This window comes from Mesoplodon mirus (assembly GCF_964341445.2).
Source record: "Mesoplodon mirus genome assembly, chromosome: 9".
Lineage (NCBI taxonomy): Eukaryota > Metazoa > Chordata > Mammalia > Artiodactyla > Ziphiidae > Mesoplodon > Mesoplodon mirus.
This window is the reverse complement of record NC_138985.1, coordinates 76090719-76118532: the sequence shown is the minus strand read 5'-3', so window position 1 is coordinate 76118532 and position 27814 is coordinate 76090719. Positions and strand designations below refer to the sequence as shown.

The 27814-nt window shown below is 35.6% G+C and overlaps 2 long non-coding RNA genes across 2 annotated transcripts in view; both read right to left on the bottom strand.

Moving 5' to 3' along the window:
• Window positions 1–11180: 11180 nt before the first annotated feature.
• On the bottom strand, window positions 11181–27234 carry LOC309810467. Its single transcript, XR_014294994.1, has 3 exons — window positions 27155–27234; window positions 26860–27024; window positions 11181–11266 (listed from the first exon to the last, which is right to left on the bottom strand). It is a non-coding gene; the product is annotated as an uncharacterized lncRNA (long non-coding RNA).
• Window positions 27232–27814, bottom strand: part of LOC309810468 — a 17686-nt gene continuing 17103 nt past the window's right edge. The window contains exon 3 of the long non-coding RNA XR_014294995.1: window positions 27232–27286. This is a non-coding gene — a long non-coding RNA (uncharacterized lncRNA). The remainder of the gene's footprint in view (window positions 27287–27814) is intronic.

Genomic DNA, 27814 nt, shown 5'->3' with positions numbered 1-27814 from the left:
AATCAGGAAAAAAGCAGAGAAAAACAAGAAAACCAAAAACTGATTCTTTGATATGATCAACAAAATTGAAAAACTGTAGCTATACTGACCCCATCCCCTTAACTCTCTCCTTGTCCAAACTTTAGTCAAGCTCCTCTGAGCCTGTCAAAGGCTCCATACATCATCCCTCTCTGCCACTGATGCTTCAGGCACCATTGGATCTGCTAGATCTTACAGCCTAAGTGGCAGAACAGCTTGTACAGCAGCCTGGACCCTTTGTAGAGCCTTCTGTTCTGGGCCCCACTCAAAACTAGCAGCTTTTCTGGTCACTCAGTAAAGGATCCAGAATAACACACCCAAATAGTAATACACTGCCTCCAGAATCCAAAGAGGACACTAGACATTCTGGCACTTTTTTTTTTTTTAATTTTTATTTTTTTCAGTTGTAAGAGGGGTCAGATGTAACAACTTATTCTTCACTTTGGAAGGGGTATCTCAACCTACCCTATACCACCCAACCTCCCAGTGGTATCACTGAGTTAAAAGAATACACAAAAGATGAACTGAGGGTACATATAAGACAAGAGAGGTGTATCAAATTTAATCAGCAGTAATGAGTTAAGTTCATATATTGAGGAGATATTTTTCAGGTCAGCTAGTTGGTGGGAGGAGAAAAATCAAAGAAGAGGTAAAAGGCAGTACTTTAGAATACTTGGTGTTCTTCTAACCACAGAAATGAGTGGAACCTCGAGTCTCAAAGGAATCAAAACAAGTTAAAGGTTTGGGTCAAATCTGCAATGGGATTAAACTGCTCTTGCCTGCCACAGAAATGGAAATGCCTCCTTATGGTATTAATGTAGTGAGAAAAATAAATGAAATACACAAAATATTTTGAGCAGTATGACTTTTTAAGTCAGTCTTTTGTTGATGCTCAATATTTGATGTAGATGAATTCAAAGCTACTCTCACAAATGTAGAATAGAAGCTCAGACACCCCTTCTGCATACCTCCACCTTCCTACTGTGGAGCCGCTTATATACCTCCACAAAACTCCCCTTTTCCTCTTCCTTAGCTTTACCATTTAAACATCAGTAAAAACTAGAGTTTAAAAAAAGCCTTCTTTTTTTTTTTTTTTTGCCGTACGCGGGCCTCCCACTGTTGTGGCCTCTCCCGTTGCGGAGCACAGGCTCCGGACGCGCAGGCACAGCGGCCATGGCTCCGGGGCCCAGCCGCTCCGCGGCATGTGGGATCTTCCCAGACCGGGGCACGAACCCGCGTCCCCTGCATCGGCAGGCAGACTCTCAACCACTGCGCCACCAGGGAAGCTCCCCCAATAAGCCTTCTTTTTAACTAGAGTTAAAAAGTTGTTGACAATATCAAACATGTTTAATGAATTGAAGTGGTTCCTGAATTTAGAAGACATATGTTAATAAGAAAACCATTATAAATCGGTGATTTAGTATACTTTTCACCTTCTTAGGACAATTACATTTTAAGGAATGATTACTTAGAAGAAGGAGTTGATACCTGCTTGATTCTCAGGTGTTGGATTGTCAGGTAACAGGTGTAGCTGGGAGAATGCTTACCTATACATTATTCATCACTAGAGGCTATACTTTCTTATGCCTCATGTGAGCAATCCGGTATATAAATAATATGTATTTTTCCATTAATTTGATTCCTTCTCTGCAGTTTCCATACTTTAATTGTGACAGATTCAAATTATAAAATAATATTAGAGCTAATTCACAATATAGTGTTGCTATAGAAATTTTCTAATTTATTTGAATTCCCTAAGCATGTGAGTTTTGGAGAGCATTATTACTGCACATGGGTTATACCTTTAGCTTCAAGTAAATTGGTTACATTGTGTATTTCACAAGTCTATTTTTTGTAGACAAGTTTTCTGAAGTTGGTGTTAGGCTAAGCACTTTGAACCTGTGCTATGCGACAGCCTTATCATCTTTGAGTTACAATTATTTATTTCTCATCTTTGTTCTCCTTCTGACTAGGGAATTAATTTTATTTGCATTTATGTCTCCTCTGCTAGCCTGTGAGTTCGACAAAGGCAGAAAATGTATTTATGCATTTCTTGTACCCCAGAGCCTAGCAAATAGCCGGGTATGAAGTAGGTGTTCAATCAATATTTTTCAATAAAATTAAAGCCCACAAAGTACATTTTTTCTCTCCATAAAAATAAAGCTGGTAATTTTGTAGACATATTTTCAAAATGTCTTATTTTTCACGATTGTGACAGTTGCTACATATGTCCTAGAATTTTTTCTTTTTACAGAGGAGAAAACAGCTAACAGTTCTTATTATGTAAAGGATTTTGCCATAAAGCTTGAAAATAGACTGATTTTCTTACATTCTCAGGGCTTGCTCCGGGCGTAGGAGCACATATTTTCAAATAAAATATAATTACTGATTTTTATAAAGGAAGAAAGAAACCATTGACTTCATTTTATTTCCTGTGTGAGCTGATGCTTGGTGACAGTTCCTATCCCCCATGGGCTTCTCTGACAGTTCTGACTAGGCAACTCTATATTGGAACAGGGTAGGAATATAATCGTGCTCTTGTTAAAACATGCTGTAATGTCAAGCACACTGAATTTTAATTCTCTTGGTGGGTCCAGATAATCAGGAAATTTTCCAACTGCAGGAGGACTTTGAAATAGCATGTGACATTTTTACAGCTGGCCATAATTTCATGTTTTGTCACCTTTGATCAAAGTGTCATCTTAAATGAAAGCAAGGAGACAGAAAATGCTACAGTAAAATACACAATGTAACCAATTTACTTGAAGCTAAAGGTAAAACTCATGTGCAGTAATAATGCTCCCCCAAAACTCACATGCTTAGGGAATTCAAATAAATTAGAAAATTTCTATAGCAACACTATATTGTGAATTAGCTCTAATATTATTTTATAATTTGAATCTGTCACAATTAAAGTATGGAAACTGCAGAGAAGGAATCAAATTAATGGAAAAATACATATTATTTATATACCGGATTGCTCACATGAGGCATAAGAAAATATAGCCTCTAGTGATAAATAATGTATAGGTAAGCATTCTCCCAGCTACACCTGTTACCTGACAATCCAACACCTGAGAATCAAGCAGTATGTATCAACTCCTTCCTCTAAAGGTAGTTCTCACTGGGAAAATATCAACGGTTAGTTTAGGAGAATGAAATATTTAGGACCACCACAAATGTTCATAATACTATACAACGTAATGGTAGGGAAGGAAGTTATCTGCTCTCAAACCTCCTAGGTTTGGTACACATTTAGTTGTGAAGTGTTAAAATATTTGCAACCTAGTTTAGTCTGTTTGGGCTGCTATAATAAAATACCAAAGACTGGGTAGCTTATAAACAATAGAAATGTATTGTATCTGGAGGCTAGAAGGCTGAGATCAGGTGCCAGCATGGTTGGGTTGACTTCTCCTTGAATCCTCATATGGCAGAAGGGAGTTTTGTGAGGTCTCTTTTATAAGAGCACAAGAGGCTCCACCCTCATAACCTAGGTACCTGCCAAAGCCCCTACCTCTTAATACCATCACATTGGGCATTAGGATTTCAACATATGGATTTCAGGGACACCCAGACAATCCAGACCATAGCACAACCTAATGACTGGATTGTAAATTTTAAAACTCCTTATTTTCCTGCTGCCTCAACGTCCCCCCTAACAGGCTATAAGCACCCCTCCCAGGTGACCAGGTACACTAGTATGATAAGGCTGACCCCCTGCTACAGGTTCCCCTTCTTGCCCTCCCCTGACCATGACCTAGTGACATTCAAACACAACAATGAAATCCTCTGGCACCTTTTGCTGAATACTCCACCCTGACCTTCACTTGCCCACGGGTCCTCACTCTCTCTCTCAGCTCCCCACTCACTTGGCTGAGCCAGCTCCCCTGGTGCTCCCCTCATGAGGTCCCTTCACGACCCTGTTTCTCTCGGACCTAGGATATAAGAAACCTTGTTTTCTTGTGGCCACACCTGACTGACCATCTCATGAAAGAATATAGGACAATGACACAGCAGGGGCTTAGAGGTATTTCAAGGAGATGGAAGTAACCTCTGGATAGGCAATCTAATGAGTTAATGTTATAGATGAAGAATTTAAAACCCACGAAGATAGTGACTTGATCAAAGTCTCCAAGCTAATGAGTGACAGAGTAGATGTTTTATCTTATATTTTTGATAGGCACCTAATTCTTCTCTGCAAATACAATAAACGGCCTCTATAAATACCCGATTTTCCTGTGTCCTCTCTTGACTTTTACAACAGGTTACTTCTGTAAAGTAAAATAGTAAAGACCAATAATTATTGCAAAGATTATTCACACATATTAATAAAACTCTCGGTCAGTTAATCTGCTCAAACAAGTTTGGATACATTAGTGTACGATTACTATTTTAACCGTTAATACATGTAAACCTAATCAGTTGTCTATGTAATTGCAAATGGCAAGAAATTCTTTTCCTTCTACTTTTTTGTTGTTGTTATTGTTGTTATCTATTATAGTGTAACTAGCTACCCTATAATTTCGTGGTCTAAACAAAAACATGTTAGTATATTTCATGATTTTACAGATCAGGAATTTGAGCAGGGCTCAGATTAGTGATTTTTCTGCTCTGCATGACATTCACTGGGGCCATTCTACAGTATTCAACTGGTGGATGGGTAAATCTAGAGGGTCCAAGATAACTTTAACTACATTTTTGTTTTATTGGCACAGATAGCGAGAAGGTTGGTCTCAACTGGGTCACTTTCTTTCTCCATGTAAAACCTCAGAGCCTCTCCACATGGGCTCTTCAACAGGGTCATCGGACTTCTTACATGGCACCCTAGGGCTCCAAGAGATGTAGGGGGAATCTGTCTGTCCTGCTAAAGGCTAAGCCAGAGCTGTCATGGTGTCACCACTACCATGCTCTATTTGTTAAGGAAGTAGCGAGGGAACCCCAGATCCTTGATAGAAGTGTCAATTCATTTGTACTTATCCTTAATCTTGCACAATACATTATCAGCAAAAAGGTTAGATTTGAAACTTCAACAGTTACATTCTTTTCATTATCCTTCTGATTCAGAATATCTAAGCTTTCTTAATCAATGTTTAATCAGAATTTATAGTAGTCTTAAGACATTCTAAGTTACTCATGTTGAAATAACAAAAGCAGTCCTTTTTATTTTATGGTTGTAAACTATCAGATGCACTTTAGTTTTATTTAAACTTCCTGCTTAACAAGACTCACATTTTTGGTGGTACTGTCTATTGTTATGTTGTAGGTTTTTGATATCACTGAGGCTCAAATTCAGGTAGATTTGAAATGAAAAGCCTTTTCCACTGCTTGAGATTACAGAGTATTTTTAAGTGATTTTGTGAAATAGATAATTTTTAATTTAATGGATGTGTAACAAAATATCTTTCTAGATATTTTATTACTAAAACTCAAACTGAGAAGTAAAAGAGACCATGCTGATATTTGCAGATATGCAGATATTTCTCTGACAGAAGAGAACCTTGGAAGCAGCTGTAGCCAAAATCACTTCTCACATGAAAGGATGTGAAACCACCACAGATATTAATAGTATCTGAGAAAGAAGCCAGGTGATTACCAAGGCTAATCAGCATTTCTAAAAACTCAGATAAAGTTGAGACTGTAATAGGATTACATTTTCTGCTACTCAAGCCATCAATATTTGCATATGAAACTGGTAAGGTTTACAAATTGGGGTAGCTCTAATAAGCCCAGATTTGTGCCAGTAACAGCTAGAAGCTAGAACTTTTCTTGACTTTTCTTTCTGCAAAGACAAAATAGCAGGGAAAAAAAAAAGCCTCCTTCAAAGTATTTGCTTTGAAATCTCATGATTAGATGAGACTCAATCTGATATCAAATCAGAGAGAGAGAGAAAAATCATTTCAGGTGCTAATTATAGGAAATTCAAAATACAGGGAGAATAGTAGAATACTTTACTTTTATTAAATTTACCTTTTAAAAAAATTCCAGTGTTGACTGAAGTCACATGAGGCAGAACCTAGGTAAAAGAAAATGTTTTCTCCTAAAAAATAGAAAAGGATGTTACAAGACATTACATAAAAATATATACTATTGAATTAAGAATGCATACCTTGTAAAAGTATTAATATATTAACAGAATATTGGCAAAATAGAATAGCATGACATTCAATATTATGGAGCCATTTCCTCATAGTTGACGAATTAAATTTCACTTGAGCAGAATCATTTACTATTTCTGAATGTTGAGCATCTAAATGCTAAGTCTGATTGCAAGAGAGTTGATTGACTTGACACGTCAAAATGGATCAACTTGACTGAGTGTGAGTCATTCTAACCAGTTCTTCAGTAACACATACGAAAGGTTATTTATGCAAAATTTCAGTATATTTCAGTATATTTTAACTCAAGTTAAAAAACCACACTCTCCCCCTCTCCTGCCCAGAGAATCAATTCTAAGCACATGAAAGAACTTTGGACTTTCCCTCTCCATTAAAGGAGCCACTAGCCACATGTGGCTATTTAAATTTAAACTTAAATGAATTAAAATGAAATAAAATTAGGTTTGTAATTCCTCAGCCATATTACTCCATTTCAAGTGCTCAACAGTCCCATGTGGCTCATGGATTCCATACTGGACAGCATAGATACAGAACATTTCCATCATAGCAGAAAGTCCTATTGGACAGCATTGATCTAGAGAATTTCATTGGCTGAAATTAAGCTTTTGTGTATTGTATTAGAGACTATCTAATTATTAAGTCTCGTAAGAGCCTTCAAAGATACAATATTGAACAAAAGGTTGTTGATATTACCCTAGTTTTAACTTTCTACAAATGGACAAATAAAAGATAAAAAAATAGATTTCCCCCCTAATTGGCTAAAAATAAAAACAGGCATAATTCTAAATAGTAGATTAGCATATGAAAATAAGCACAACATAATTAATAGTCAAATAAAATGGATGTATTCCTGATAACTTTTTTAAAATCTGTAAGATTAACCGAACTTTAAAAATTGGCCCTCTTCATTCATGACTGGTGTGAATGTAAATTCAGCAAGAGATCAGATATTATCTTTTGTAGTTAAAAATATACATTTTGACCCACCTGTATGAATCTATCCGATAGAAATTAAGGTCTTGCTATAGAAGGAGGCTTATTTAGAATAATTTCTAGTGGCAAAAACTTGGAAACAACATGAATGGACATCAATAAAGGAATAGTTGAATAACTTACAGTACATTCACCATATAAAATTATAAAGTGATTTTTAAAAATATGTTAGATCTTCTACCTTTCATGTGCGGAGATCACAAAGTACACAAACATGACATACTTTCAAGTAAAAAAGTGAATGAAAAAGCAAAGCCACAAGAATATGTATAAGTGAAAAATAATGAGGAAAAACAAGAATAATTATCAAATGTAAAACTAAAGTTAACTATATTAATATACAACTTACATGAACATGAACAAAGTTGTGGAACATTATATACTGTGCTTTTAATATCACTTGTGTCTGAGAATTAAGAAAGGGGTTTACAGTAAAGTTATTAATTTTGTCTTTACATATTCTTGCATTGTTTCTCTTCTTCCAAGGAGCATCCATCATTTTGCAATTTAAAAATATTTAATTAAAAACAGTGCATTGTGAATCTCCTAAAAATAAGCCCACTTTTCAAATTAGGGATACAGCAATAGATATTAATAGATTAGACTTAGATAGAACTTTGTAATTTATAAAGTACTTTCATATATATTTGATGCTTACAAGGAACTTGTCAGGGTGGTTATTAACTGAAAGTATATCCAGTTAATAAATGGTGGAGCCAGGAGCAGCATCCAGGTCTTCTGAATCTCTGTTTCATCTTCTTTCCACAGTACCACAGCTCCTCCAAAAAATATCCCCAAAGAAAAAATTTTACAGATGGAGAAATGAAGTCCTAAAAAAGCCCATATGTCAGGTCTTTCCAATTCTATTATTTTAGTACTTGTCTCCGGCACCATCCTCTCTTCTCCAACCAAAATCCTTTTTCAACATTTCTAAATAAAGATGAGTTTGTAATTAGGATAAAAAGCATATGTGTGAAGAATCGTAATATGTTTGTATCAGAGATGTATTTTTATGTATAAGATAATGTTTAAATGTTGGAAAATTATTTTTAAGTGAAATACAATGTTCCTTATTTTATTCATTTGCATCAAATAGTAGCACCCTTTGGAAGAGATGGTGAACAGATAAATTTCTGTGTATTGTTAAAGCCAGGAGTGTCCTTAGACATCAAGTATTAGGGTAAAAAACAGCATCTCTTTTACATAATCAAAATTAAAAGGGAAGTGGTAAAGCCAGGAAGGCAAAGGTGCAGAAGGAAGTGGGGTAGCAAACAGAGTAGCATCATTTTTCACCTTCATTTTTCAGATAAGGAAAACTTGTCTATGAAAAGTGGATTTAACTTACAAATAATGTGGTTTAAATGTATGAAGTCCTGTTTTGTTATAATAATGAGTAAACTGAGGTAGATATATGCAATATTTATCCAGAAGAAAAAAGTAACATTTTAAAATAGCAATGAGCAAACAGCAGTAGAAGTATATATAATCTCTCATACAGAATGAATCAATTCAAACGTCAGAAAGCTTTCATTGTGCATTACGCTAAGCTGTAAGGGTTATCTGATGTCTGTTTTCAGTATTGATAAATAATGTCATTTTTTAAGTTGGCTTCTTTGCAAAGAAAGGACACTGAACATGACCTGTTCTAAACTTCAGTTGGAAAGGACTGCAGAATAATGCCATGCACTTTCCATTCTTAAGCCGTCTTTTCGGTTCAGCCTTTGTCAGTTTGTTTTCAGTGCAGGTTCCTATTTGCTTTTAGTCTCCACAGTAACTAGGCATATTAGGGAGCTCAGACACTTATAAATATCTTAAACCAGATGCTCTCTTACCCACAGGATTTCTGAAAAACTTCCAATGGGAAAAATGGGCTGGAATCCAGGGCCAAAATCCCTGAGCCCAAGTTGATGCAAGTAGCAGAAAATAAAAGAACAGGGGAAAAAAGAAACAGAAGATGTTTGATTAGCAACTCTCAATGATTACTAAATCTATTCTAACATCTTTTTTTCCAGGTGATTGGAACCATTCAACACCCATTACATGAGTTTTGGTATAAACTTTTCTTTGAGTTATTTTGTCCATACATCTGTTTTCACAGATGAATATAACTCATTAAGGCATTTTTAAAGTAATACATCTGTTGAAATTGAACATATAATGCCTCTTGAAAAATAAAAAAGAATGGTGACCTCATGAATAAGAGGGGAAAAATAATGTCAAAAGTAACAGCTGATTAGGGCTCAAAGAGTGGGAGAAGAATTGAGATTTCCAAATGTTTATAGACAAACCAGTATGGGCTCTTCAACTATAAGAAGGAAACTTTTGTAGAGATGATTTACCTCCAGTTCCAAGGAGCCCAATGTAACGTCCTGTGGAGCCATAATACTATCTACTATAGATTTCCACATTCAGATGAGAACTCTGCAGACAGCAGTACTCAAAGGGAAAAGAAGTAGAAATATTCCTACAGATATTTAAGTTATTTACAGATGTCATTTAAAATGCAAGAGTGAAAGGTAAATTTTAATATCTCATGTGCTGAATTCACTGCCAAATTTTTATTCCTATAAGCATGAGAGAGAAGTTTTGATGTTTTATAAAATTATACAAATATTACGCTAAAAGTTTGGTATCTACAGAATTGTCAGTTAATACTAAGCAAATAGCAAGGACACTAGATACTTATTAAATCCACGGAAAATGTTATCAACATCTTTGGTTTTAACAATAATAGGTGAAACAATCTACACTCTAATTTAAATATTCAGTGCAATTCTGTAATAACTTATTAGTGCTTATCAACATAGATGTGAGGGTCCTTATATTCATCATTCATTAAGTCTGGGCAATATAGACTGTCACCACCTGATAGAATTTGTTCACTCCAGCTTAAATATTCTGAGCAGGTTCTGTGGCTATAGTATTAAGATTGTGGTATACAATCTTATACTTATTACTTATTATGTGGTTGCAGTATTAAGCTTTGTCCAATTAGTGGCCCTGGAAAACACTGGGGATATAGGAATCTACTCTCTGCCCCTTTATTCCCTGAGACTGAGTTGCTGGCCAATTCTCTGGCAAGAGACAAGCATCATCTTCCCCTCCAATTCATTTCTACTCTTACTTATCCTCAAGGAGAACATAAGAATGCCCACTTCCCCTGCACAGGGTAGGGGAAACACAACAGTCAGCGTAGGTAACAGATACTTGTGTTATTGTGAGGCTTTAATGTGTTTATACACCAGGTGATTGTAAGCCATCTTATGAGGGAAATGAGCAAAGTTTGAATTGCTTTCTTATTTCTTAATGCACTGATAATTCTACTGCATATATGAATTAATTCAGTTTCTTTGATTCTATGCTCTAATTATGGAGGCAAGCTATATACATATGAGTAAAATAACAATCCAACGCACAATATTTGAACATGCTATAGATTGGAATTGACAGTTATTGATAAAGTCTGTTAATTTATTCCAATTATTCAAATTTCCTTAGCATAATCATAATATTTAAAAATATATTTTATAGTTAGGTTTATTATTTGATTTTCCTACACCCTTTATTGTTCCAAGATGACAGAGGCTTTTGTTTTTCTTATTTACTTGCCTGGTAATAATATATATGCAAGGAATATGTATTGAATGAATGAAAGAAGGGAAATATGAGTGTGTTCTAGAATAGCAGGAGAAGATGCAACACTTGAGAAAAAAAGGAGAAAATGAAATTTGTTTTAGCTGCAGGGATGTTTGAAGAGTAAAGGTGGGAATGCTCATGGTGTGTTCAGAAGACCGTGATGAGATCAACCTGACTTGAGCAGAGGTTTTTAGAAGAAAGCATAAGGAGACAGGGTTGAAGAATTAATATGGAGCCAGATTACCAAGGACTTTGAAAGTCAATTTAAATAACTGATTGGGATCTGTAGAATTAAGAGCAGAAGTGACATAGGGACCAACAGATACTTATCTCCCAGTTTTGGTAAAATTATAACTATATATTACTGCTCATGAAGCAGAAGGGGAAAATAACCTTTGTACATAATCTTTACCTTATATTAGCCTGAGTGAAAAATGCAGATTCATAAAAGGTCAAAACCTTGAACAGATTTCCAATATCTTGCAGCAGTAAAGGCAAAATGTCTGTTAAAAAAAAAAAAAGAAAAAGAGATGCATCATTAATATTCTCATATAGTATTCCATGGTTTACAAAATAATTATAGAAGTAGAATGAATCTCTAGGTGGAGTTCAGAAACCTCTATAGGCATTAAAAGTGGGTTAAGGGGCTTCCCTGGTGGCGCAGTGGTTGAGAGTCTGCCTGCCGATGCAGGGGAAATGGGTTCGTGCCCCGGTCTGGGAAGATCCCACATGCTGTGGAGCGGCTGGGCCCGTGAGCCATGGCCGCTGGGCCTGTGCGTCCGGAGCCTGTGCTCCGCAACGGGAGAGGCCACAACAGTGAGAGGCCCACATACCGCAAAAAAAAAAAGTGGGTTAAGGAAGCTGGGGCAGACCAGGTTACGGATGGCTGTGACCTGGAGACAAGGCATTCAGGGAGGGTCTCAGCAGCATAGGGGCAAAGGATAGAACCTAACATTTACTGAAGGACTGCTGTGTGCAAAGGACTTTAGATACACAACCTCAGTTAACGGGTATTTGATGAGCTCTAGGCAAGTAGGAAAAATGTTACAGGGGGATCTGGTAAAGTAATGGAGACTCAGACACTTCTACAAGGTCAAGATCTGAAAGATAGAAGTAGGTGTCAAGCACATGGTGTAAGAGAGGACCACAATAAAGCACTCAATAGAAAATGACAGGGCTTCCCTGGTGGCTCAGTGGTTGAGAGTCCGCCTGCCGATGCAGGGGACACGGGTTTGTGCCCCGGTCCAGGAAGATCCCACATGCCGCGGAGCAGCTGGGCCCGTGAGCCATGGCCGCTGAGCCTGCGCATCTGGAGCCTGTGCTCCGCAATGGGGGAGGCCACAGCAGTGAGAGGCCCGTGTACCGCAAAAAAAAAAAAAAAAAAATGGCAGCTACTATCTGCTTACCATTTTTCTTGAGCACATACTACTGTCCTTCCCTAATTCTTTTTTTCAAATAATAATGCACAATTTTCCCATATTGTAATATCTCTGTATTTGGGTTGACTACTAAATCTTTCAGTCACTCTCAGTCTCATGTCAGTTGTGACATGTTTGTCAGTTGTCCTTGAGTAAACATGGTTGTTACTCATGAAAGTTTGACTAGACAATTGCAGTCACTTAACTGTTAAATCAAAAATCATCTTGGGACCAATCTGAAGAAAGAATGTTAGTCATGGTATAATTTGAAAATCTTTTGTTGATACCTTCTGATAAAATTGTTTTATTTCTAGCATCCAAACTGGAAAAATAAGTCACTGGCTGGACAAATAAACACCCTGAGCCAACAGTTGACCATTCTTTTCAGTAATGTTTGTATCATGATGCTGGTAGAACAGAAGATGGACTTATGAATTTCAAAGGTATTGAGTCAATCTCAGAATGTTTAGAAGTTTTAGAAATGCCTCCAAGAATTCATTTTGCTTATGTTTTATTTTAATGTATTCAAATAATGCTATATGATTAGATATATGTATATACATGTTTAAAATAACTTTCAATAAATACAAAATAAAATGTCTACGTGATTACTGAGTATCGTCATAGTGTAATTCCTCTTCTTCCTACTATACATAAAATAATCTTACATCTTTAAATCGATGGCATCTTATATTTGATGAAATGTAATTGGTTCCAAGAATTGTACTAAAAGATTTATAAGTAATACTTTACTATATTTTCATATCTAGTCTGTACTACAGTCTATAGTATACTGTACTTCAGATATGTAAGATGAGCCACACATGTTAAGTCCATTTCCACAATCCTACATATAGTAAATAGCAATTTCCTTGGACCCCACATCTGGCTAATTCCAAGACTTGCTCTGAATCATGGTGGCAGTGGATATCAACTTCACTGTGCACAATTATCACCCAGTGAACTTGGTAAATATTTAGTTTTCTGCACTATTTCCCAAGATATTCTGCTTCAATAAGTATAGTATAGACTCTGGAATACACATTGTTAACAAACATCTAAATTGATTTTTTAGCAGGAGGTTTGCATACCTCACTAAAGTTCTTCTCTATTAGATGATGGTGAAACATAAAAAAGGAACACAGTTAGCCTATTTGGGGCACACAATCAACAGTAGACAGCAGGAAGGCAAATTGGAAATTAGTTCTCCAAGTTCCCTTGGCATTTATACAAGATAGACTCCAGAGTCTGCTGGAAAATAGTAAAAGAACAACTTGAATGCATCAGTTGTGAAAATTAGACAAATTCAGGGGCAGATAGCCAATCAAATAACTGTTCCAGTAGATTTAGGTAGAGAGTATCAAGTATTTAAACAAGTCACCATGCGCCTGAATTGCAAACATATTAAAAATAGTAAATCTCAGAATGTTTAAAAATGTTATAAATAACTTATCAATTTGTTTTGCTTATATTTATTTATTTATTTATTTATTTTTTGGCGGTACGCGGGCCTCTCACTGTTGTGGCCTCTCCCGTTGCAGAGCACAGGCTCCGGACGCGCAGGCTCAGCGGCCATGGCTCACGGGCCCAGCCGCTCCGTGGCATGCGGGATCCTCCCGGACTGGGGCACGAACCTGCGTCCCCTGCATCGGCAGGCGAACTCTCAACCACTGTGCCACCAGGGAAGCCCTGTATTTATTTTAATGTATGTAAATAATACTATATGATTGTATATATGTACATATACATATATGTTTAAAAGAGTTCTTTCAATAAGAATTTTAAAAATAACTATGTTCATAAAGATGGAATTAATGACATCTAATTTCCTTCAAAAAGCAATATCCTATGTTACTTTGATATGTTGTCATCAGTTTAGACAAAAACAATGTTTAAAATAAAATATTTTGTATACTCACAGATAACACCTGAACACACTTATCTAATTTCACTGCCCCTACTTCGAAAAAAAAATTTCATTAAAATTAGATTTTAATAAATTCAGAAGAATATCAAAGTAATATCCACAGATTAGGGATTCTGATTAATTTCTCCCATGAACAGTGGAAATAACCAAATGGGAGAAAGGAGACACACTACTTGGCTCCTTGGTAATACAAAGGAATATACCACATGAAAGTAAATGGGAGAAAACCTGGAAGAGCTTTACTTAGAAACCTTATCAATTAATAAATGCTAGAATCAGAGACAAGTTATGGGGCATGTGCAATACAAACATTTCCCTCAGTCACTTTTGGGAAGCACACCGGACAAAGGCAGTTGCACTGAATTTGGATTCTGTGGCGGTGCTTGTACAAGCTTATTTTGACGTGAATGGAAACCCTAATTCCGTGCTATACCACACAAAATTCAAAATTAATTTGACACAGAAGCCAAGCTAATATTGGCTTCCACTCTATTCCCAACAAGCTTCTGTGTTTCTAAATTAGCAATGTAATGTTATGGCCAAGCTAAGCACTTCTACTTTGTTTTGTCAGGACTGAACTATTTGAACATATCAAAACAGGAATAGAAGCAACCAGATATAAATTATCTAAGTTTTCTACTGAAAAAGAAGAAAACTCTCTTTAAAACAATTTTTAAAGCTTCACTAAACATAAGAAAACATACTTAAATAGAAATAAACCTTTGTAAACTAAGATTATCTTATGAAATAGAACTAGAAGGACAAAAGGAATTTTAGAAAATGTGTAAATCTATTCTCAATGATAGTCAAGAAGAAACTGCATCTATACAATTTATCAAAAGTCCCGATTAGGAACCATTTAAATAAGGAAAAATTGAGTGGAATTTTAAAAAGAAGTTAAAACCAAAATGAGAAACAGAATACAGATTTAAAATTTTAAAACATGATTCAGTGAAATAGCAGTCAAACTTAAGACTTTTTCCATAATGAAAAGAAAAGGAAAAACAATGTAAAATAATGAGATAAGATTTGAAAAGCATTTTAATTAATGTAATATGGCTACTGGTAAAGGAGTAAGAAAAATATCTTCTTCAAAGCATTAAAGAAATGACAAGCTACTTAATCTAGTAAAGACTGGTGTTAGAGAGATGTATGGAGAAAAATGAATGAATTTTTTTCCTGGTGGCATTTGCTAAACCTGGTGAACTGGATCTCAGATTTTCTCATCTTTATGGAGCAAGAAGTTTGAAAATAAACCTAGGTAGAGACCTAAGGCAGAGAATCCAATAGTAGATGCAGCCACCCATCAATCTAGAAGCCCAAAGATCTAAACATTCAGTATAGAAGTATGTTTACAAAAAAATTCAACTGAGTAAATTTTAAAGATCTTATTGGCTTTATTCAATGATTCATGAATTAAGCAGCACCTAATCTAGCAGATGGAAAGTGATTCTGAGTAGCTCTACAAAATGAAAGACTTTATACGCAGGAGGAAGCAGGAACAACAAGGTAGTTAATACTGGACAAAAAAGTGGGTTGGTTATTGCAAGGTTACTTTTCTATAGGGGATGGCAGGGATCTATCAAGCAGATTACCTCACTAGTGCTGATCAGATGATTCCTGATTGGCTGGTTTAAGATTCCATTTCTGGGAGAGTCCAAACTGTAATTAAGTCTCAGTTTGGTGACATAGGGCTTAGCCTAAGCAACTCCATTTTGGGTCTGTTTTATTGTTTTTTTAATAAATTTATTTATTTTATTTATTTTGGCTGCTTTGGGTCTTTGTTGCTGTGCTCGGGCTTTCTCTAGTTGTGGCGAGCGGGGGCTACTCTTCATTGCGGTGTGCAGGCTTCTCATTGTGGTGGCTTCTCGTTGTGGAGCACGGGCTCTAGGCGCATGGGCTTCCAGTAGTTGTGGCATGTGGGCTCAGTAGTTGTGGCTCACGGGCTTAGTTGCTCCGCGGCATGTGGGATCTTCCTGGACCAGGGCTCAAACCCATGTCCCCTACATTGGCAGGCATATTCTTAACCACTGCGCCACCAGGGAAGCCCTGTTTTATTGTTTTTAAAAGATTCTGGAAGAAGAAAATTCATCCCAGATGTTAGGGTAGAGATACAGGAAGGAGTGGGAGTGAGTGCTTGCTATTCCAGGAAAGATGGATGGGACAGTCATATGCAATAATCTTCAAAAATATTTTAAAACCATCTCCTTGAGACCATCCAAAAGCTGCTTAAGCAATATGAATTTTTTTAGCCACTATTTTGGAGAAACTGGAAGTCAAAAGAGGTAAAAATGACATTGGGTGCTGCTTTGCCAGCATGTTGATTGGTGATACTAAAAGCTGTAACTGAGAAGTAGTTGAAAACTTGAGCAGAACTTTCCATAGTCTCATGCGGTTAAGGGCCGGTGGCAGGGGGGTGTGGAAATCAGGACTTGCCAATGAGGAAAAGTTCTTGTAAATAACTGAGGTTTGGGAACCTAAAGGTCTACAAAATAATGATTAAAGTTGAACTGAAAATAAACCAGAGAATAAAGACCAGCTGTTATAATTTCAAGTGCTGATTATATTAATTAGGTTTGTCATCTGCCTGCCAGAGAAAAAGTAAATCCTCTCTGGAGAAAGATAACATTATCCAGAAGCTCAAATGATCTCTAAAACATTTCACATGTAATGTTTAACTTATAAACAAAAGTCGCCAAGTATATAACAGGACAAAATTTGAGTAAAAACAACAACAAACAGAAAATAAAAGAAGGACCACAGGAGAAGCATAAAGGAGATTATCTTACAAAACACAAGATTATGTTTAATATAGTCAGAATATGAAAACACAGATGGAGAATTTTGGTACAGAAATGGAAATATATACATAAAAATCATATAAATGCATTATAAATGCATCAAACAATATCACTGCCAATTGGGGAAAACGGTGCTAACCTAAGTAACTTTGTAAATTAGTTTAGTTTGTAAGACTAAAGGCAAAGAAACTTTGCATAGCACTATACTCTCCTTGATAAATTTGTGTCCAGGGGATATGGGTTAACAAGGTTAAAACCAGTAATATTTATACTAGAATTGAACAATTAAGTAAATGGATGGTGGATAGTGAGAGCCAGGTTTCTCAATGTTGAAGTAAGCAGTTACAGATAAACAAAGGAATGTTCTATGTGGTAATGGATAAGGTTTGGTGACATCAGTATGAACTCATGGCTTAACATAGATACAGATGGTTACATATAGAAATAGTTATAAGCATGTATAAATACATGGGTTAGTATCCATGAATATATTTACTTGTTCTTTCAGCTGAGTGGGCCCAGAAGCAACGGGCACATCTACTGCCCAGCTCGTGGTTTCTAATGCCACTCTCCAATAAAAGGAACCAGCACCTCCTGGAAAAAAAGGCTGATTCTAGGACTGGGGCAGGAAATATACAAGATGAGCCTGATGTATCGTATAGTGCCAGAAAATATAGATATGCCTCCTCTCCCCCAAAATAGTACATACACACTGATGGGGGTATGTCAAAGGAACACAGGAGCTAACTGAAAGATTTCCCAATTGCCAAAGCTGGAACACTTTGAACAACAAATAAAGCAGAGTCGAATTATATGCCACAGTATAAATAAATATCTATGTCTTATGTTGATACAAACAAATGATTGAGTTAAATGAGGACAAATAGGCAAATTTTCTATGCAAAAAAACTCTAAATAATTTTTGTCAATACTCTGCTCTCAAGGAGGTGAAGTGTCACTTCCCACTCGTTATGTATGGGCTGTACATAGTGACTCCCTTCCAAAGACAACACTATGAAAAAGTGGAGGGAAGTAACTTTACAATAGAAACACCTGCCAAACGACCTCAAGGTTAACATCAGTTTTAAGCCATGTTGATATTGTATCCTTGATATGATGTAATGAGAATGGCACTTTTCCTTTCTGGACTTTCTCCCCAAAATGCACAACCAGAGTCTAATCATGTAAAAAGTAACTAACAAATCTTGAGGGACACACTCTGCAGAATAACTGACCAGTACTCCCCAAAATGCAAAGGTCATCAAAAACAAGAAAATTCGGAGAAATTGTCACAACCAAGAGGAATCTAAATGTAATACAATATCCTGTTACAGAAAGAAAATAGGTAAAAATTAAGGGAATTCAAATTAAGTATGGATTTAGTCAGTAATAATATATTGATACTGTTTCATTGATTATTTCACACTTACCATTCTATAATATAGAGTAATAACAATGGAGGAGACTGTGTGTAGGGTATGTGGGCATTCTCTGTAGTATCTTCACAATTTTTCTGTAGATTTAAAACTGTTTCAGGGCTTCCCTGGTGGCGCAGTGGTTGAGAGTCCGCCTGCCAATGCAGGGAACACGGGTTTGTGCCCCGTTCTGGGAAGATCCCACATGTTGCGGAGTGGCTGGGCTCGTGAGCCATGGCCGCTGAGCCTGCGCGTCCGGAGCCTGTGCTCCACAATGTGAGAGGCCACAACAGTGAGAGGCCCGCGTACCACAAAAAAAAAAAAAAAAAAAAAAAAAAAAATTGGCAAGCTAGAAATAAAATGGAACTTTACTAGATAAGATATGAATATTGGGATGCAGAATTCAAAATTGCAATTATTTTCAAACATTATAATGAAAAAAGAAAATTAATTTCCCATTTTTAGACATCTAAAATAAACAAGTGGCCAAATTAAAAATTAACACAATTTTCTACCTATGTGACATTTTTATCAAATAGAAAATGAAAGAAGTATTTAAAAAGTGTAGCACACACATAAGAACCACTTTAGAACTCACAAATAACCAAAAGGTGGTCATGTCTAAATGAAAAAGAAAAGCTAAAGCTTTCCTGAAAGTTGTAAAAGAAGACCTCAATGAACTGAAAGAGAACAAATTCCTGTAAGGGAGAACTCACTATTGTAAAAATGTCATTTCTCCTTCAATTACTCTATAAATCCCTACAGGACTTTTATGAAACTTGTCAAACCATCTAAAATGTATCTGGAAGTGAAAATGTGCTGTAATAGCCTAGTACATTTTGAAGAGGAGGACAGTAAGCAGTAACTTCTCCTGTCAGATACCAAAACATACATATAGTATTTAACACAAGTTGATATTATCAAAGGCATATGTGAACTTTACCTTTGTGTACCCTGCACATGCATAATGTTTTAAAGCAACGTTTGCCAACCTTTTTGGCACCAGGGACCGGTTTGGTGGAAGACAAATTTTCCACGGACGGGGGTGGGGTGCCGATGGTTCAGGCGGTAATGCGAGCGATGGGGAGCAATGGGGAGTGGCAGATGAAGCTTCGCTTTTTTTGGGGGGGGTTGGGGACCCCTGTTTTTTTTTTTTTTTTTTTTTTTTTGCGGTATGCGGGCCTCTCACTGTTGTGGCCTCCCCCATTGCGGAGCACAGGCTCCGGACGCTCAGGCCCAGCGGCCATGGCTCACGGGCCCAGCCGCTCCGCGGCATATGGGATCCTCCCAGACCGGGGCACGAACCCGTATCCCCTGCATCGGCAGGCGGACTCCCAACCACTGCGCCACCAGGGAGGCCCGGGACCCCTGTTTTAAAGCATTAGTTTTCACACTTATGCCTTAAAGACTCAGTTGCCTTACCAACAAATCCAAGTAGATACTTTGACCAGCGTCTAAATTTAAAAGCCCTTGTCTAATATCATCCAAAGCACAGGCATTATTTTCTTATACTGCTTATCTGCTCCGCTCCCTCATTCATTCATTCTTTTCCATCCCAAAGTTCTCCATTAAGAACCAGTTATCTTAATTTTGCAGAGTTCTCTAGTTGCTTGCTATTAGAATCCTAAGAGAGATTCTTCACCTGCACATGTGAGAGGACAAAAGTGCAGTAAAATCCTGAAAAAAGTAGACTCATTTTATAAAGCTCTAATCTTATCAATTTCAAGTAGTTTTGCATCCCTATCAAAATTCTGCTAGAGCTGGCTAGCAATGGCCTCCCTTTAAACAAAATGCTGTTAAGAATACAGTTCTCCTACTGTATAACGGGGAACTCTACTCAATACTCTGTAATGGAAAAGACTCTTAAAAAAAAAAAGAGTAGATATATGTATATGTATAACTAATTCACTTGTACACCTGAAATTAACACAACATTGTAAATCAGCTATACTCCAATAAAAATTAAAAAAAAAAAGAATATAGTTCTCCAGTTTAGTATGTCTTAATTTTACCCACAGCTTCTATAATCAATGATGGCTGTAACTGCATAAAACTTAAAGGTTCTGTATAACCAAAAGCACCATAAATAAAGGTCGTAAATGACACAACTAGAATAAATATTTACAATATATAACAGAGGATCAACATCTTTAATATGTAAGAAATTTCCATAAACTAATCAGGAAAATATAAGCTACCAATGGAAAATGTTTCAATTAGAAAAAATATATACAAAAGAAAAAACACAAATTGCAAATATTAAAAAAAATCCTTAAAATCCATTCTTAATATTAAAGCGCACAGGTAATAATTTTTTAATGAGATTCAATTTTTAACTGATCATATTAAAGAAAAAAGTAAATGATCATGAACAATGCTGATAGGAGTACAAAATCTGGTATTTTCAGACACTATTAAAAGAGTACAATTTGATGCATATATTTGCAAGTCCATTTGACGGAAACTATCAAGATTTAATATACTTATAACTTCTAAATTAGCACTTCTCAGGATTCCAAAGCAAAGCTATGTGTGCAGTGATGTTCACTGGTGTATGGTTTGCAATAGCAAAATACTAGAAACTATCCCAAACTCCATTAATGAAGGAATTTCTAAATAAACCATGGTACTTCAGTATCACATGCTACTACATGGTAATTAGAAGTAAAATGTATACACAGATATGGACATACCATAAAGTTATATTCTCAAATGAGTCCATTAGGAATAAACACTGAAGACATGCATGGACCTTCCATGGAAACAACAGTCATGGTGGTTAACAGAACCAGCTCTGGAGCCAGATTGTCTAGGTTTAAATCGACATATCCTATTTAGTTTAAGTGTGGTCCTGGGTGAGTCACTTTAACTTTCCGTGCCTAAAGTTTTAATCTGTATGCCCTAAGGGAAAATAGTGAGCCCTAAATGTTGGTACTTCCTTTATTGTTCATTTTAGAATGTAAAATGAGCACTGAAGGACTTTAGTTCTGAGCTGTGAACACTGGACAAAATTCACGGAACAAAAGAAAAGTCCTGCTAGATAAAAAGAAAAAAAAATCAGTCTTGAAACTCATTAACAAACTGTATTAAACTGTTATAAGTGGTTATCTCTCTTTTTTTTTTCGGTATGCAGGCCTCTCACTTTTGTGGTCTCTCCCGTTGTGGAGCACAGGCTCCGGACGCGCAGGCTCAGCGGCCATGGCTCATAGGCCCAGCCGCTCCGCGGCATGTGGGATCTTCCCGGACCGGGGCATGAACCCGTGTCCCCTGCATCGGCAGGCGGACTCTCAACCACTGCGCCACCAGGGAAGCCCATAAGTGGTTATCTCTTAAAAGAAGTGTCAGATTAGAAGTTGACATTAAGAAGACTTCTATTATTTTCTTTAATCTGTTGTCTTTGGACTTTATAAGTATATATAATCAAGTAATGTGTAATTTATATAGATTTTTTAATAAAGGAAGAAAACAAATCATAAACAATTAGCAGGAAGTACACAAGATGGACTCTACTACCGCAGCAAGTTTTTGTTTTGTTTTGCCATACCACTTTTTTTTTCATCCATAGACTATGGTTTGGCTATTAAGGGGTGAAGTTTATAATGTACTATATGGCTCCTGTATGTATTCAGATGCTTAATTCATTCTGTTGCACAATGATTTTTATAAGAAGGACCTCAAATTCCATTTCAAGCTCATCTAATACACAGAATAAATATTGGTTAATTTATCATTTCTCTAGTCTACGGAATTTAACATTTAGAGTTAAATTATTTTTTCTAAAGAAAAAGGGTTTATGACTTTGTATATGTTTGGAAAGTCCAATTAAAAAGATTGTTGGCTAGTTGTGTCTTATGTTTATAAAGGCTCAGCAATAAAATCTAATTTTTTTTTAAACTCTAAAGGACTAACGACTAGCTCTATTTGTGCTCATTTAAAATACTTTTTTAAAAAAATATAGACACTTCTATATTTTAAACACTCAGTTCTCTGATAAAGCGTGACCAATATGTGAATTATCAAATTGCACTCTATAGATATGTACTAGGGACTTATTTTATAGGACTAGTGGACCAGAAATATAAAACACTTCCTATTATAAACTGAATATTGTTACATGTTTAAGTTAATATTTTAAGCTGCCTCATGAAAAATAATCTTTACCATTTTTATCCCCCTTGTAAACATGTATATGATCACCTTATGAGTTTTTATTAACATCTAGTAAGATATTACTACATTTAAAATTGCTTTTAGGGAATTCCTTGGTGGTGCAGTGCTTAGGACTCCATGCTTTCACTGCCATGGATGGCCCCGGGTTCAATCCCTGATCGGGGATCCCACAAGCCATGTGGCATGGCCCAAGATAAAATAAAAAATATATAAATTGCTTTTAAACAAATTAAAGTTATAGCAGAGATTATCAACATAAACACATATTTTATGTTGTACATATTAACACATTTTACAAAGCCTAATATAATGTGGTCTTTTTGGAGGAAAAAACATATTAAAGTGTTTTGTTTCATGCAGTATTTTGGTACAGGAAAGCGATGTAAAATCCTAAGATGTCAGAGCAGTTTCATAAAAGCATTTGAAACTTGAAAATTGGAAATTAATGAAGGTTAAATATTAATGACATAAAAATAGATATACTAAGACATTATAATCTTCATGAAATATTTACCTAATTGATGATGGTTAGACATGATTAATAAAATTAAATTAAGCTAATCATATTAGAGTATTTTGTTTTCAATTAAAATAAATGAATATGAATGTGTAAAGATGATGCTAAATATTTAATCACTTTTCTTTTTATGTCAATGAATTGAATACTATGTTCTTTATACATCCTATCTTTCTGTCAGGTAATGTATGTTTAAGAATATATTATTCTCATTCAGTTCTATCTACCACTTTAACTCTGTTCACCCATAAGCTTCATGAAGGCAGAAGTCTTGTCTTAATAATTTTATACACTATAAAATGATCACCATGATGAGTCTAGTTACCATCTATCTACCATATACAAAGTTACAACAATATTATTGAGTGTATTCCCAATGCTTTACGTCTCTGTGATTTCTTTATTTTATATCTGTAAGTTTATACCTCTTAATCCCCTTCACCTATTTTGCCCATATCCTTACCTCCTCTCCCCTCTGGCAGCCACCACTTTGTTCTCTGTGTCTATGACTATTTCTATTTTATTATGTTTGTTAGTTTGTTTTGTTCTTCAGATTCCACATATGTGTGAAATCATATGGTATTTGTCTTTATCTGACTTGCGTCACTTAATATAATGGCATCAAGGTTCATCCATGTTGTTACAAATGGCAATATTTCATTCTTTTTTATGACTGAGTAGTATTCCATTGATTGATATACCATATCATTCATCTATCAATGGACAGTTACGTTTCTTTCATAATTTGACTACTGTAAATAATGCTGCAGTGAACATCAGTGTGCATATGCACCTTTCAATTTGTGTTTTCATTTTTTTCAGCTAAACACAGAAGTAGAATTATTGAATAGAATGGTGGTTCTATTTTTAATTTTTTTGAAAAATCTCCATACTGTTTTCCATAGTGGCTGCATCAATTCACATTCTCACCAACAGTGCACAAGGGTTCCCTTTTCTCCATATCCTCACTAATGCTTGTTATTTGTTGTTTTTTGATAACAGACCTGCTGATAGGTATGAGATGATATCTCATTGTGGTTTTGATTTGCATTTCCCTGATGATTCATGATGTTGAGCATCTTTCATGCTTCCGTATGGCCAACATTTTTCTTTGGAAAAATGTCTATTCAGGTCCTTTGGCTATTTTTTAATTGGATTGTTTGTTTATTTGATATTGAGTTGTATGAGTTCTTTATATATTCTGGAAATTAATCACTTATCAGACATATCATTTGCAGATATTTTATACCATTTGGTAGGTTGTCTTTTAGTTTTGATGAAGCATTTTAGTTTCCTTCACTGTGCAGAATCATTTTAGTTGGTATTGTCCCACTTGTTTGTTTTTGCTTTTGTTTCCCTTGTCTTTGGAGTCAAATTCACAAAAACATCACTAAGACCAATGTCAAGGAGGTTATTGCCTATGTTTTCTTCTAGGATTTTTATGGTTTCAGGCCTTATATAAAATCTTTAATTCATTTTGACTTGATTTTTGCATATGGTGTATGAAAATGGTCTAGTTTCATTCTTTTGCATGTAGCTGTCCAGTTTTCTCAACACCATTTACTGAAGAGACTGTCTTTTTCCCATTGGATGTTTTTGGCACCTTTGACAATATGAGTGTCGGTTTATTTCTGGGATCTCTCTTCTGTTCCATTGATCTGTGTGTATGTTTTTGTGCCAGTACCATACTGTTTTGACTACTGTAGCTAGTAGTGTAGTATAGTTTGAAATCAGGGAGTGTCACACCTCCGGCTTTGTTCTTCTTTCTCAAGGTTGTCTTGGCTATTCCAGGTCTTTTGTGGTGCCATAAAAATTTTAGGATTATTTGTTCTAGTTCTGTGAAAAATGCCACAGATATTTTCATAGGGGATGCATTGAATCTATAGACAGTTTCAGATAGTATGGAAATTTTAACAATATTAATTGCTCCTATTTATGAAGATGAGCTATCATTCCATTTATTGTGTGGTCTTCAGTTTCTTTCATCAATGTCCTATAGTCTTCAGAGTACAGGACTTTCATCTCTTGGTTAAATTTATCCCTAACCTTTTTTTTGGATTCATTTGTAAATGGGATTTTTTTTTAAACTTCTCTTTCTGTTAGTTCATTGTTAATGTATACAAATGCAATAGATTTCTGTATATTGACTTTGTATCCTGCAACTATACTGAATTCGTTTACTAGTTTTAATAGTCTGTTGGAGTGTTTAGGGTTCTCTAGATAAAGTATTATGTGATCTGCAAATAGAGGCAGTTTTACTTCCTCCTTTCCAATTTGGATCTCTTTTATTTCCTTTTTTTTTGTCTGATTGCTATGACTAAGTCTTCCAATACTATCTTGAATAGCAGTGGTGAGAGTGGACACCCTTGTCTCCTTCCTGATCCTAGAGGTTAAAATTTTCACTTTTCACTATTGATATAATTTTAGCTGTGAACCTGTCATATATAGCCTTTATCATGTTGAGGTATGTACCCTCTCTGTGGTAATACCCTCTTTGGTGAGAGTCTTTATCATAAATGGGTGTTGAATTTTGTCAAATGATTTTTCTGTTTCTCTTGAAAAGATCATGTGATTTTATCCTTCATTTTGTTAATGTGGTGCATCACATTTATTGATTTACAGATATTGAACTATCTTTACATCTCTGGAATAAGTTCCATTTGATCATGGTGTATGATGCTCTTAATGTGTTGTTGAATTTAGTTTGCTAATATTTTGTTGAGGATTTTTGCATCTATGTTCATTAGGGATATTGTCCTCTAATTTTCTTTTCTTTTAGTATCCTTATCTTGTTTTGGCTTTGTAAATGAGTTTGGAAGCATTTCCTCCTCTTCTATTTTTGAAAGAGTTTGAGAAGGATTGGTATCAGTTTTTAAATGTTGAGTAAATTTCAATAGTGAATGCTTATGGTCCTGGACTTTTGTTAGATTTTTGATTACTGGTTCAATCTCCTCAGTAGTAACTGATGTGTTCAGATTTTCTGTTTTCTCATGATTCAGTCTTAATAGGTTGTATATTTCCAGGAATTCATCCATTTCTTCTAGGTTGTCCAGTTTTAGAGTATAATTATTTATAGTAGTCTCTCATGATCGAGTTGTAATGCTGTCTCTTTCATTTCCAGTTTTGTATATTTGATTCCTCTCTTTTTTTCATGTTGAGTCTAGCTAAAGGTTTGTCTATTTTGTTTATCTTGTTAAAAAAACACCTCTTAGTTTCATTGATCTTTTCTAGTGTCCTTTTAGTCTTTAGTTCATTTATTACTGCTCTGATTTTTGTTATTTCCTTCCTTCTGCTAACTTTGGGCTTAGTGTGTTCTTCTTTTTCTAGTTCCTTGAGATGTAAAGTTAACAAGATGTCTCTTCTGATAGAACTTATGTTAATAGGGATGATAGACAATAAACATGGAAAGAACAAATATCAAATGGCAATTGATAAGGACTCTGCAGAAAATTTCAGCTAGTTAATGCGAAAGGATAATTTAAAGGGGAGGTAGCGAGTCAGGGAATATCTCTCTAAATGAATCACAAGAATAATTAACCATATGAAAATCAACATAAAAAATTCCTAATAGATGAACAGTTGGCGCAAAAACCCTAAGGTGAGATCTAACTGTGCATCTTTGAGAGACAGAAATAGCAGCTATGTTGCTAAAGCAGGTAAGAGAAGAAATGGCATGCATGGCACCAGGGAGGTAGACAAAGGTTATTATCACATAAAACTTGATCTATCAAGAAAAATAATTCGTATTTTACTCTAAGTAACCCATTGGAAACCCATTGGAAATTAATGCATCACCACTGTTCTTATGAGAAAGGCAAAATTCCTTAAAAATATTTGATATTTTATACCTGTTAGAATGCATTGTATTATTCCATCCTTCCATCTCCTTTTGCATTATACTCTTCCTTGCTTTGGGTTCTACAGCATAGCTGGCTATATTTCAGTCCATTCAATTTCCATGATTCCTCAGACCACAAGGCATTTAACCATGCTGCTTCTTTCACCTGAGATAACTGAAGTTATAAATAAATGAGTGGATTATTTTTAGACATTGTAAGAAACCAACTCATACCCAGACTTCTGAAATAATAAAACAATGGAAAGGGGGAAAATAGGAGACTTCCTCCCAACCTCACTTCTTACTTCAACGTTAAAGTCGGTGCCTGTTCCACCGAAGTTTCTAGGTCAGCCTTCCTCCTGTATGTGGCTGTAGAACCAGTCTCAATATTTATTATGTATTTGTAGATCCGACATTTCTCTGTAAGGCCACACAGTCTGAAACAGAAGGGGATCTGTGATGGTACATTTTATTCTGAGTTAAGTCATGTAAAGTAAAAATAAGATGAGCATACAAAGCTGTACACTCCAGAGAGAACTGTGTTTACATGCAAAAGAAGACATACAGATTGCTTTAAATTATGACAGAAACCAGGAATGAAAAATATATAATTCTCACCTCAGGCAAACAGAGCTGCATTCTATAAATGCCTAATATAAAGTAGGGCCTATGTAAGAGTTATCTAAATAATTTAACTTAAAATTTTAGAAGTAAAGTAAAGATACATGGAAGTACAGAACATAGACATCCTGTCAGCAGCCTCTTGGTCAGAACAGATCTTTACTGCTTCAAGGCTATATAAACTTGGAAGGTGAGGGTGTGTGTAGGGCTGGGCAGCCTATAAAATATTCCACAACAAAGCATAGAGCCATTTTCTTAAAATAAGCAGAAGTTAAGTAAACCTATAAAAAATATTTATGAAACAATATGACATGTAAAACTATATTAATTTTGATTTTTCAGAA